We start from the raw sequence: 11,653 nt of genomic DNA, 5'->3' as shown, positions 1-11,653 counted from the left end.
GGGGAGAAAGGGATAGCAGGAGGAAATCTAAACGCTGAGAGATACTCGAGGAAGAAAGGGGAAGGGGCAAATGAAGTTTAGTGAGCAGTTGGAAAAACCCTCCAGAAATGAAATATCTTGCCCACCTGCTGCTTTCAAAGGCCGCGCTGCAATCTCTGATGGATAAGGGTGCGTGCCCTGGGCATGGCAGGGAGGAACGGAGAAGGCTTTTAAATGGAAAAGAAATTACCCCTTTTCTACTCAGTGAAAATTAAACACCCCTCCTCCCCACCGAGGAGCTTTGAGGCAACCTCAGCCATGCCCACAAGTCTCTGACGCCGTCTTCTTCTCCGCACGTGCCGGCACACACACATGCACGGAGGTGTCTTCTTCCTCAGCTGAAGTCAGTCTCCAGGCAGCAAGAAAGATGATTTTTTTTTTTTTTTAATTTATTTTCTTTTTTTTTTTTAAAAAAGGGACCTTCCATTCAAATCCGGCTCAGTCGAGGATGTGTTATCATGGCAACCACCCGCTCCCCGTCTGCCCCAGCAGCGAGAGGATCAGACACACACGGATCTGAGGGATCCTGCGCCCAAACCCCTCCAGCCCCTCTCCGAGCTGAGGCCGAGCCTGATTTGACATGAACCGAATCTGTCAATGGCTCAAGACAAGACACGTGGGCAATATAATGAGCAGTGGAAAAAACGTAACACGCTCCATTCAGCTCCAAACACTGATAAATAATTCAAGAAGAGAAATGCCGCAATACAGAAGCACAGCACGGTTTAAAAATAGAACAGGCGCCGGTGCCAGAGGAACGGAGGGGAAGGAGAGAAAAGCAGAGAGAAGGTGGCATGAACTAAAGCACGTGTGTCAAACCGGGCAGCTCACAGAGGCTGCAGCAGCCTAAGTCCACAAACTGATCCCAGCAGATCACAGAATCACAGAATCTTCTGGGTTGGAAGGGACCTCAAAGATCATCTTGTCCAACCATCAACCTCACTGACAAAAATAGACACCCCCACAACAAACAAGGAGCATCATCACTAAACCAGACCTCCCAGCACCACATCAACCCGGCTTTTGAACACCTCCAGGGATGGGGCCTCAACCCCCTCCCTGGGCAGCCCATTCCAAGGGCTGAGAACCCTTTCAGGGAAAAAATTGTTCCTAATATCCAGCCTGAACCTCCCCTGGCGCAACTTGAGGCCATTTCCTCTCGTCCTGTCACCTGGGACTTGAGAGAAGAGACCGACCCCCATCTCTCTACCCCCTCCTTTCAGGGAGTTGGAGAGAGCAAGAAGGTCTCCCCTCAGCCTCCTCTTCTCCAGGCTGAACACCCCCAGCTCCCTCAGCCTCTCCTCATCAGACTTATTCTCCAGACCCCTCACCAGCTTTGTCGCCCTTCTCTGGACCCGCTCCAGCACCTCAATGTCTTTTTTATGGTAGGGGGCCCAAAACTGGACACAGCACTCGATGTTCATTTGCTTACCCTTTAAACTGGAAAACCAAAACAATTATTCTCTCTCCTATGCAGACAAACTGAGAGAGTTGGGGGGGTTCAGCCTGGAGAAGAGAAGGTTTTGGGGAGACCTTAGAGCCCCTTCCAGTCCCTCAAGGGGCTCCAGGAAAGCTGGGGGGGGGACTCTCGATGAGGGAGAGGAGCCATGGGATGAGGAGGAAGGGTTTGACACTGAAAGAGGGGAGATTTAGGGAAGATCTGGGGAAGAAAACTGTTCTCGATGGATTCCACTCCCCTTCTTGCATTAGTAACTGCAAGGTAAGAAACCAAACCACAGCCCCACGCTTCACGCTCACCTAAAACATTCTACTGTCTGAACAAGTCCACAACCTCTATTTTTTGTGGTGGGAATTAGGACGCAGCAGAAGTGGTGAAAGTCAGGTTAGAAAGGGCATGATCAGACCTAAGAGTTCCTCCTTTCAGCTGCAGAGCCCAACATATTTCACATTTACGATTAATAACGAAGAAGCCACAGTCACAGATAGAGCCCCTTTATCTCAGTTTGCCATTGGGCTGCTCTAAAGAAAAAGATGGGTCTTTCCAGGTTTTGCAGAACCTGTGAAAATACTTTAACAGATGTCTGCTTCTTCCCCTCCTCGCAGTTTCAGAAAATAACACCAGAAAGACAGCGATCTCTCCCCGTTTCTTCATGAAGAAGAACGACACCAATTTCCCAAATACTTCTAAGACAGGAAACTGCTACTAATAAGAAAATGCAGAGTAAATTTTTGATAAGGAAAAACAGAATGCTGCCGTGTAGTTAATCCAAAATCTATTAAATCTGTACACAGAACAAGCTTTCCATAAATATTTTGGGGTTTCCCCCCAGATATAAAAAAAATATTCTCGAAGACATGAGGGAATAAAAGTGGAAAAAAAAAGAAAAGGGAAAGAAGAACACGCACTGGCATTTACAAAGCAGACCCACAACTGCCACGCCAGGTCTAATTTTAGAGTTTTCTCTGCTTTGCCCTAAAATTGATGCTTTCATGGTCCTATTTACACGCTGGGGGTCACACACAGGTTGGTGTCAGCGTGTCACCAGCCCCTGCTGAGGAACCAAGACCTGCTCGACTGGCCTGGGGTGGCCAGGAGTCACCCGCAGTCGGGTGATGCTCTCTCTCAACCAGCTGCTATTTGGGGCCAGCACGTAACGGTACTTTACAGGACTAAATAAAGGAAGATTTAACAAAAGTAGTCCAGCTACTGTCTTGGGACTTAGTCATTTTATATACATTATCAGAACTGTGGTTATGAAAAGAACACAAATGTCCCACCAGCCTCAGAATTTCTAATTTCAATGTTTCGTACATTTAAAATATCGAAAAGTTCGTAATGGCCACCTGAAGTCAACAGACTTTTACACGTTAAAAAACCCATTTATGCCTCAGCCCCTGATTAGAGCATCGCTTGCTCGAGGTCACAGCAGGCAGCAACTTCTACTCCCACCCCCCTCCTGCCCCCCCAGTGCAGAATTTTCCTGTTATTACTCTTCACCACCAATATTGCTCAGTGGTTTCTCTGGGTAAAACCTCACCGCTCTATTCCTGAATGACTTGGTACAAAGATGCTTCCTCTCCAAAAAAATTACTCCGCGTTTTACAACTCCATTGGATTCAAACCTAAAATTATCAGAGAGAATAAGCTTAAGAAACAGGCTGTGGCTTCTGGAGGCATCGAGGCAGTGCTAGAGGTTTCAGTTTTGGGAAGTTTTTAACTCCAGGAACGTGTTATGCCTGGATGAAAAAGCTCCTCAGCCAAAGCTGCCTCCATCAGCTTGGGACATGCTGTTATCAGAATACTTTCAGGGTTGTGGAGAGGGATAAAATTTAAAAAAAAAATAAAAAAATAAAAAAAAATAAGGCTTATACAATTGTGCTGACCTAATTTGTGTGCTTCTCTTCCTTGGCCAACTAACATCTCAACACAGCGGCCACCATGAGGGTGCTCTGATGGAATAGTTAAAACTTCAATAAAAAGCCTTCCTGTAAGTGACCAGACAAATGAGAACCCATTAATGGTCCCACTGGTGGGAAGACAGAAGCAGGAGCTCCATCCTTAGCAGAGAATCCATCCACAAGACATCGATCACCAAGACAGCAGGGAGAGGGGGGGGATTCTGCCCCTCTGCTCCGCTCTGGGGAGACCCCCCATCCTTGAGTGCTGCCTCCAGCTCTGGGGCCACCAACATCAGGAGGACATGGACTTGTTGGAGCAGGGCCAGAGGAGGCCACAGAGATGATCCATGCCACGAAGATGATCCATGGATGGAGCCCCTCTGCAGGGAGGGGGGGCTGAGAGAGGTGGGGGGGTTCAGCGTGGAGAAGAGAAGGCTCCGGGGAGACCTTGGAGCCCCTTCCAGTCCCTCAAGGGGCTCCAGGAAAGCTGGGGGGGGGGACTCTTGATGAGGGAGGGGAGTGATGGGATGAGGGGGAAGGGTTTGAAGCTCAAAAAGGAGAGATTTAGGTTAGATTTTGGGAAGAAATTATTTTGAGGGTGGTGAGAGCCTGGCCCAGGTTGGCCAGAGAAGCTGTGGCTGCCCCATCCCTGGAGGGGTTCAAGGGCAGGTTGGAGGGGGCTTGGAGCAACCTGGTCTGGTGGGAGGTGGCCCTTCCACCAGAAGGGATGGAACTGGATGAGCTTTAAGGTTCCTTCCAACCCAAAATGTTCTGGGATTCTCTGGCCATTCCACCACTTCCCTGGGTTGGAAGAGACCTTGAAGATCATCAAGCCCAACCATCAACCCACCACTGCCCAACCCACCACTGCCCCATGGCCCTCAGCACCAGCTTTTAGATCCCTCCAGGGATGGTGTTTGGGGAGTGGAGCCACAGGACGAGGGGGAAGGGTTTTCAACCAAAAACTGGGAGATTGAGGTGGGATCTGGGGAAGAAGTTCTTCGGTGTGAGGGTGGTGAGAGCCTGGCCCAGGTTGGCCAGAGAAGCTGTGGCTGCCCCATCCCTGGAGGGGTTCAAGGGCAGGTTGGAGGGGGCTTGGAGGGACCTGGTGTAGTGGGAGGTGTCCCTGCCCAGGGCAGGGGGTGGCACTGGGGGGGCTTTAAGGTCCCTTCCACCCCAAACTGCTCTATGACTCTAGGATCTGTTCATTTTGGTTTGCTCACAGGGAAGCAGGCGGGACAGGATTCTATTTCCTAACAGACAGATGCCTAAATCCTCCCAAAAGAGGTCAGTTTCTGAGCTACAGCAAACACCTTCCGTAATAAAGTGGTGCTTGTGTCTAAACTCAGCTCGGAATAAATTAGATTCTCAAAGAAAAGGATGTCAAAGCAATAGAAAAAATTTTTAAACTTCATTAAAAAAAAAATACAAGCGAGCTGCTATAAAGAGTAGGCTGCATCTGCCCACACTCAATAATCGTCACCGAAATTCGCTGGGAGGCAGCAGTGACTCAGCCTGCAGTACACAAAGACAGCTTGTGCTCCCAATACATAATGAAACTGGGCTTTATTTAAAAAAAAAAATAAAAAATAAAATCATAAATCCGCATGCGCCCCCATTGACATCATCCATGCAGGGGAATCCCGGCGCTGCCGGGCGGGAGGGGAATCATCATCAGCCCTTCCTCCTGCTGCTGCCCACACTCCGACCCAAAAAACCTCTCCTCCGAAGCCTCACCTTTGCCTCCACGCAGGAAACAGGTCGTGTTGCCTTCCAGCTGGGTTTAGGAGGACTCAAAAAAATCAAAACAAGGCTTAAAAAAAAAAAAAAAGCTGGAGGAGAGTGTGATATATTTAAAGGGAGAGGGAATCGAACTATGGTCCTCAGCTACATCCCACTATTCTTTCAGATATCACCTCCAACTCTTTTTTTTTTATTATTTTCCCCTCAGAGAAATAGAAATGCATGCATGATTTTATTAAATTGCTCCATTGTGTGACTGGATTAATCATACTTCCAGTAAAAACCTCTAGGTATACAATTACTGCAATTTACTTCCTGCCCAATGGAAACATCGGGCTCCCTCACAAATCACGCTCCCGTATTCATGCTGAATTTCACTGAATTTTTAGAGTTGGAAGGGACCATAGAGATCATCTAGTCCACCTCCCCTGCTAAAGCAGGACCACCCAGAGCTTGTCAGAGCATGTTACTCAGGAGCATCCAGGCGGGTCTTGAAAATCTCCAAGGAAGGGGACTCCACACCCTCCCTGGGCAGCCTCTGCCACCCTCACCATGAAAAAGTTCTTCCTCATATTCAAGAGGAACCCTTTATGTTCCACCTTGTGCCCGTTGCCCCTCGTCCTCTCACTGGCAACTACTGAAAAGAGTCTGGTTCCCTCCTCCTTCAACCCTCCCTTGAGATACTTGTCACCATTAATAAGGTCTCCCCTCAGCCTTCTCTTCTCCAGACTAAAGAGTCCCAGCTCTCTCAGCCTCTCCTCATAAGGGAGATGCTCCAATCCTTGAATCATCTTTGTTGCCCTTTGCTGGACTCTCTCCAGCAGTTCCCTGTCCCTCTTGAACTGGGGAGCCCAGAACTGGATGCAGTCCTCTAGTTGTGGCCTCCCCAGTGCAGAGCAGAGGGGCAGGATGACCTCCCTTGACCTGCTGAATCCTATCTTAGCCAAATAATTTCTTCTCCCTGTTCTTCAGATCATCCACCTCTAAAGGAGGGATTACAGGCACCTACTCACAGCAGGGTAAAAAGGATTCACAGAATCTTCTAGGTTGGAAGGGACCTCAAAGATCATCTTGTCCAACCATCAACCTCACTGACAAAAATAGACACCCCCACAACAAACAAGGAGCATCATCACTAAACCAGACCTCCCAGCACCACATCAACCCGGCTTTTGAACACCTCCAGGGATGGGGCCTCAACCCCCTCCCTGGGCAGCCCATTCCAAGGGCTGAGAACCCTTTCAGGGAAAAAATTGTTCCTAATATCCAGCCTGAACCTCCCCTGGCGCAACTTGAGGCCATTTCCTCTCGTCCTGTCGCCTGTGACTTGGGAGAAGAGACCGACCCCCATCTCTCTACCCCCTCCTTTCAGGGAGTTGGAGAGAGCAATAAGGTCATTCATATATTAGTGCTGCCAAAAGCCCCTTCTAAATTCCTTGGCTGACAGTCACGCACAGGGACAGGATGGGCCATCAAGCTGGGACCAACCCAGTGGCACAGGGATGGCCTCCCTGAATTTTGCCACGTTTCTTGTTCTACACCCAAAGGTTCTCCAAGCAGTGCTGGCCACCAAAGCTCTTCAGATCCCTATAGGCTTCATGCAGCTCGCACCCACCTTGTGCTCCAGCACAGGGAACACTACAGGCAGGAGAAGCTGCTGTGAAACAACAGGCTTCTCTCTGGTTTACAGACAGAAACCCATAAATTTTACTTCGTATAACGCAGTGGGTATACACCCTCCACTCACATTTATACACGAGCAAAACTTCTTGCTAGAGGAAGTTAAGAGGTGGCACTAATTGCCTCTAAATCACAGCCAAATCATCCCACAGTTAAGCCAGAGAACAAGCCTTTAGGCATTAAAAAAACCAAAACAGACAGACACTGCAAACACCCTTTTTCACCTTATGTGATGGAAAGGATCAGCTAGAATTAAAGACAAATACATTGACAGAAACCTGGTTGCTTGCTGGAGAAAAGGTCTACCCAGTCATCAACTCGTGTTCCATTGCAAAGAGGAAGGTACCCCATAAATTATATCAACTTTAAACTTTCCAGGGCCATGCCTTCTCCCCAGGGCCATGCCTCCTCCCCAGGGCCATGCCTCCTCCCCAGGGCAAAATTCTCTAGCAGGAGTGAGAAGACCATGACACCAACAGCTGGAGGTGCCGAGATGGTTCATCTGTCTGTGAAGTCCATCAAAAAAAGAACGGTGCACAAACAGACCAGCTCCCTCCAGCACCTCAGCAAGAGATGATCCACAGGTATCTGAGAAATTCTAATGTTGCAACTCGCAGGATGTAAGAGGCCACAGTCTGCTAGAAGATGCATTATGTTCTGGCAAGCTGAAGAACTAGATTTAGAAGCATCTGCTTCTTCCAGCCTGGTGACTAGTACACGGGGATACTGCAGATCCTGTCCAAAAAAAAAAAAAAAACCAACAAAAACCAAAGATACCCAAGAAGGAATCTGAGAGAACTAACTAGTTCCTTTAATTCTACTCTGCTGAGTGGACAACCAGCTCAAAGACTTGATGCTCACCACTCAGATGGCTACAGCATGAAGCAGCCCTTGACTGACCAACATTGTACATCTCTGAATGGAGAGCAATAGAGCTGCACTAAAGAAAATAACTTCTCAGTTTGGAACCCAGGAAGGTGTAAGCAAACAAAGCTCCTACTCAGGGACTACTCAGAAGGCCAATCCCATCCTGGGCTGCATCAAAAGCTGCGTTGCCAGCAGGTCCAGAGAGGGGATTCTGCCACTTTCCTCTGCTCTGGTGAGACCTCACCTGGAGTCTTGTGTGCAGGGCTGGAGCCCTCAATAGAAGAAGGACATGGACCTGATGGAGAGGGTCCAGAGGAGGGCCACGAGGATGATGAGGGGGATGGAGCACCTCTGCTCCGAGGACAGGCTGAGGGAGCTGGGGTTGTTCAGCCTGGAGAAGAGGAGGCTCCGGGGAGACCTAAGAGCAGCCTTCCAGTACCTGAGGGGGGGCTACAGGAAGGCTGGGGAGAGCCTGTTTAGAAAGGGCTGCAGTGACAGGACGAGGGGCAATGGCTTCAAGCTGGAGGGGAACAGATTGAGACTGGAGATGAGGAGAGGGTTCTTCACTGGGAGAGGACGAGGGGCAACGGGCACAAGTTGGACCAGAAGAGGTTCCACTCAAATATGAGGAGAAACTTCTTCACGGTGAGGGTGGCAGAGCCCTGGAAGAGGCTGCCCAGGGAGGGTGTGGAGTCCCCTTCCTTGGAGATTTTCAAGACCCTCCTGGATGCTCCTGAGTAACGTGCTCTGACAAGCTCTGGGCAATCCTGCTTCAGCAGGGGAGTTGGACTAGATGATCTCTATGGTCCCTTCCAACTCTAAAATTCAGTGAAATTCAGTGAGGGGGGTGGAGCACTGGGACAGGTTGCCCAGGGAGGTGGTTGAGGCCCCTTCCCTGGAGATATTCAAGGGGAGGCTCGATGGGGCAACCTGGTCTAGTTGGGGGTGTCCCTGCTGACTGCGGGGAGGTCAGACTAGATGCCCTTTGGAGGTCCCTTCCAGCCTGGGCAATTCTATGATTCTATGACTCAGTCAAAGAGGAGGCAACGATACGAACCACTGCCCGAGAGAAATCACTCCAGGTTTCACCTTGTTCCTGCAATACAAATAGCTCAAACTGTCCCTTGGAGGAAGGAGTAGCAAAAATCGCAACGCTGGGGAACTAAGGGGTCAGTTGGCCCCACACTGACTCACCTCTAGGGCACCAGTGCCCAAGCATGAGCAGGAGGAGAGATAAGAGACCACATCCAAGGGATGTTTCTCCTTCACAACTGGCAGGAGTTGATTTGGGAGTCTCAATCCAGCTCCTCAAAAGCCAGGTGACTGTCTCCAGCAAAGCACCATCATTGCAAACAACCTGTTGAGATCCATCCTCACTTGTGCAGTCCCTGGAGTCTGGAGCAAGGGTTCACTCTCCAGTGAAGCTGCCATCAAACATCACAGTTTGCCATCTTGGTGGACAGTGAAGAAGAAATTCAGTCTAATTTCTTTCCTCATCATCTAGTTTGTTCCATTAAAAACAAAACAAACAAAAAACCCTTATATTTGTAAACACACACTTTCCAAAGTTTTCTCTGCAGATACAATTTGTCCTTGCATCCAAAGAAACAGGAAGGAACAAGGGGAAATCTTTACCAATACATGTCCTACAGCTCATTGAAAATACAAAAAGAGCTGTGGATGGAGAAGGGAGACCCTAAGAGAACATCTATTGAAAAAAAGATAAAAAAAGATTTCAGCAAATCACCTGTGAACTAGTGAATTGCCATTTAATCAGGAAGGAAGATTATGGCAAGCATACCTGGATGATTTAATTGAGAATTTCTCCACGCAAAGTCCAGGAGAAGAACACAGAGGTTACATCTGTCAGCCTTAACAGGCTATAGGTAGCAAATGGGATAGAAATAAAAAAGAATGGAGCATAAGGAATCAGAATTGAGGAATTGAAGTAACCACAGGAAACCAGGTCTCAGTTCTCAAAGGGAGGCGAAGAAGAGGTCAAGAGATAAGACCAGATGCTCAACAAGTACCAGTAACAGAAAACCAAACTGAGATCACCCACGTGTGGGACCTCTCTGCACAGTGCCAGCAGGAAAAGAGACACCGAGACAGAGATTTAGAATTTGCTAAGGCACTGTTTTGATTTGTAAATGTGTGTTCACCTGCCTTCTGACAAGGTCCCAAGCAAACCAGGTCCCACAACACGCTCCCTGTGCAAACTGAGCAAAACAGCCCTTGAAACACCAATGATTTGGGATATTCGTGGCCGACGGCACGCTCTGCTCCACAGGATCAGGATTTGTACCCCCAGTCAGCCCTCCCAACACAGCCAGCAGGTAATGACATGTCCATCCTCGTTGCTTTTGAGAGAGAACCTCACCAACACGAAGCGCTCTCACGCTACACGGGAAATGGGTGAAGACCTGGCAGAAAAGGGTATATCCTGGGACAGAGGGAAATAAGAGGGATCTTACCCAGAACGCTGCACAGGACCAATAAGTTGGAGTAACTCAAAAGGACACAGCTGTAACAGAACTAAGCACGGACTCTAGAGAGAAAAGAGGCTAATAACGACTTTACCAGCAAGTTCAGATTCTCTGTGGCCTCGTTTAAGGAACATTTGATAATAAAAGAGACTGCAGAAAAACAACTGGAGTCTGCAGATCGCCCTCAATGAGCCGATTAGGAACCGGTGGGAGCTTTTACCCAATATTTAAGGAGCTAGAAGAGTCTTTGCACAGCACTCCCCCAGATGTGCAGTGCCCTTTTGAAAGGAGAAGACCCTCCTGCAAGCAGGTTCTGAAAGACAGAGCATCATCAAGCCCTTTGCAAGAACAGGGGCCGGTGCAGCAGCCCAAGCCTGGGCTCAGCCTTCTTGCCCATCTCAAAATACCAAGAAAGAGGCCAGAAAGAAAAATGACTGGCAACCATAAAAGACTGTCATCGATGAAAGATACATCTAGACCAAATTCTAAAGGAAATAATGGGGAAAGATTAAAAAAAGAGTCACAGAGTGAGCAACAGAAGAAAGGGAACAATCCACCAGCTACATCTATTTACAGGCTGCATCACCAGCTCGGGAGGACAACCTCTCTCAGACCATTTTAAAGAGATGAGAGGCTCCAGGCTTTAAATAATGTCAACTTACCTGTAAAATTTGCTGCCAGAATACTGCACTGGCAGGAGTCAGAGGCAATTTTGACACTCAGGCAGACAGCCCAAACATCTACGGGTACGGAAAAAAGGCCTGTGAGGATTGAAATGTGTCACAGGGCACAGAACACGGGGTAACAAGCAACAAAACAACCCTTCCACGTATCCCATCGGTAGCCTACACAGAACCTTCGAAATCCCTCCTGAACACACTCCGGCCGAGCCAGAAGACACCTAACACCCCAGCATTGGATTGTTCCACCCAGCAGGGCCACAGAAGGCAGAAATGGTTCCAGAAAAGCCTTCCAAACCCAAAAACGTTGTCCGTGAGGAGAGTGGAAATCGTTACTGAGCTTCCCGGGCTCTTAGAATGGAACGCGGGGGCCACCGGCGACATGAGGCCTCCTCTCCCACTTGTTGCTCCTCTTCCTCCTCAGCCTCTCGCAGAAAACCGGGGGGACGGGGCAGCCGCGGCGGCTCCGGCACCGGGGGCCGGTGGAGGGATGCCCCTTCTCCCCGGGTATACACGGGGCAGGGCAGCACCCGGCCACCATGTGCTCCGAGCGGCCCTCTGCGAGCCGCCCCCCGCCCCCCAGAGCACGGCGAGCCTCGCAAACCCCTCGGAGATAACGGAGAACCGGAGAGAGGCCCGGGAGGGGCGACACGGCGGAGCCCGGTGGAAGGAAGGAGGACGCGGGGAGGACACGGCGGGAGGGTTCCCCGCGGGCGGCGCGGCCCTCCCCCCCGCCCCGGCAGCACCCCCAGCCCCAGGCTCGGCCCAAACCACCCGCCTCAGGCTCCGGGAGCGCGA

General features: G+C 49.7%; 1 protein-coding gene across 1 annotated transcript in view; it reads right to left on the bottom strand.

The window, feature by feature from the left end:
- R3HDM2 (R3H domain containing 2) overlaps positions 1–11,415 on the bottom strand; it is a 74,980-nt gene extending 63,565 nt beyond the window's left edge. Inside the window, exons 1-2 of the mRNA XM_014958900.1 lie at positions 10,838–11,415; positions 8,884–9,189 (exon numbers count right to left, since the gene is read on the bottom strand). The gene's annotated coding sequence lies outside the window, so the exon portion shown is untranslated. The remainder of the gene's footprint in view (positions 1–8,883; positions 9,190–10,837) is intronic.
- Between the last annotated feature and the right edge of the window lie 238 nt (positions 11,416–11,653).

The sequence above is a fragment of the Calidris pugnax genome, unplaced genomic scaffold, assembly GCF_001431845.1.
Source record: "Calidris pugnax isolate Ruff unplaced genomic scaffold, ASM143184v1 scaffold384, whole genome shotgun sequence".
NCBI lineage: Eukaryota > Metazoa > Chordata > Aves > Charadriiformes > Scolopacidae > Calidris > Calidris pugnax.
Note: the sequence above shows the minus strand (reverse complement) of the source record. Positions and strands in the feature narration are given on the sequence as shown.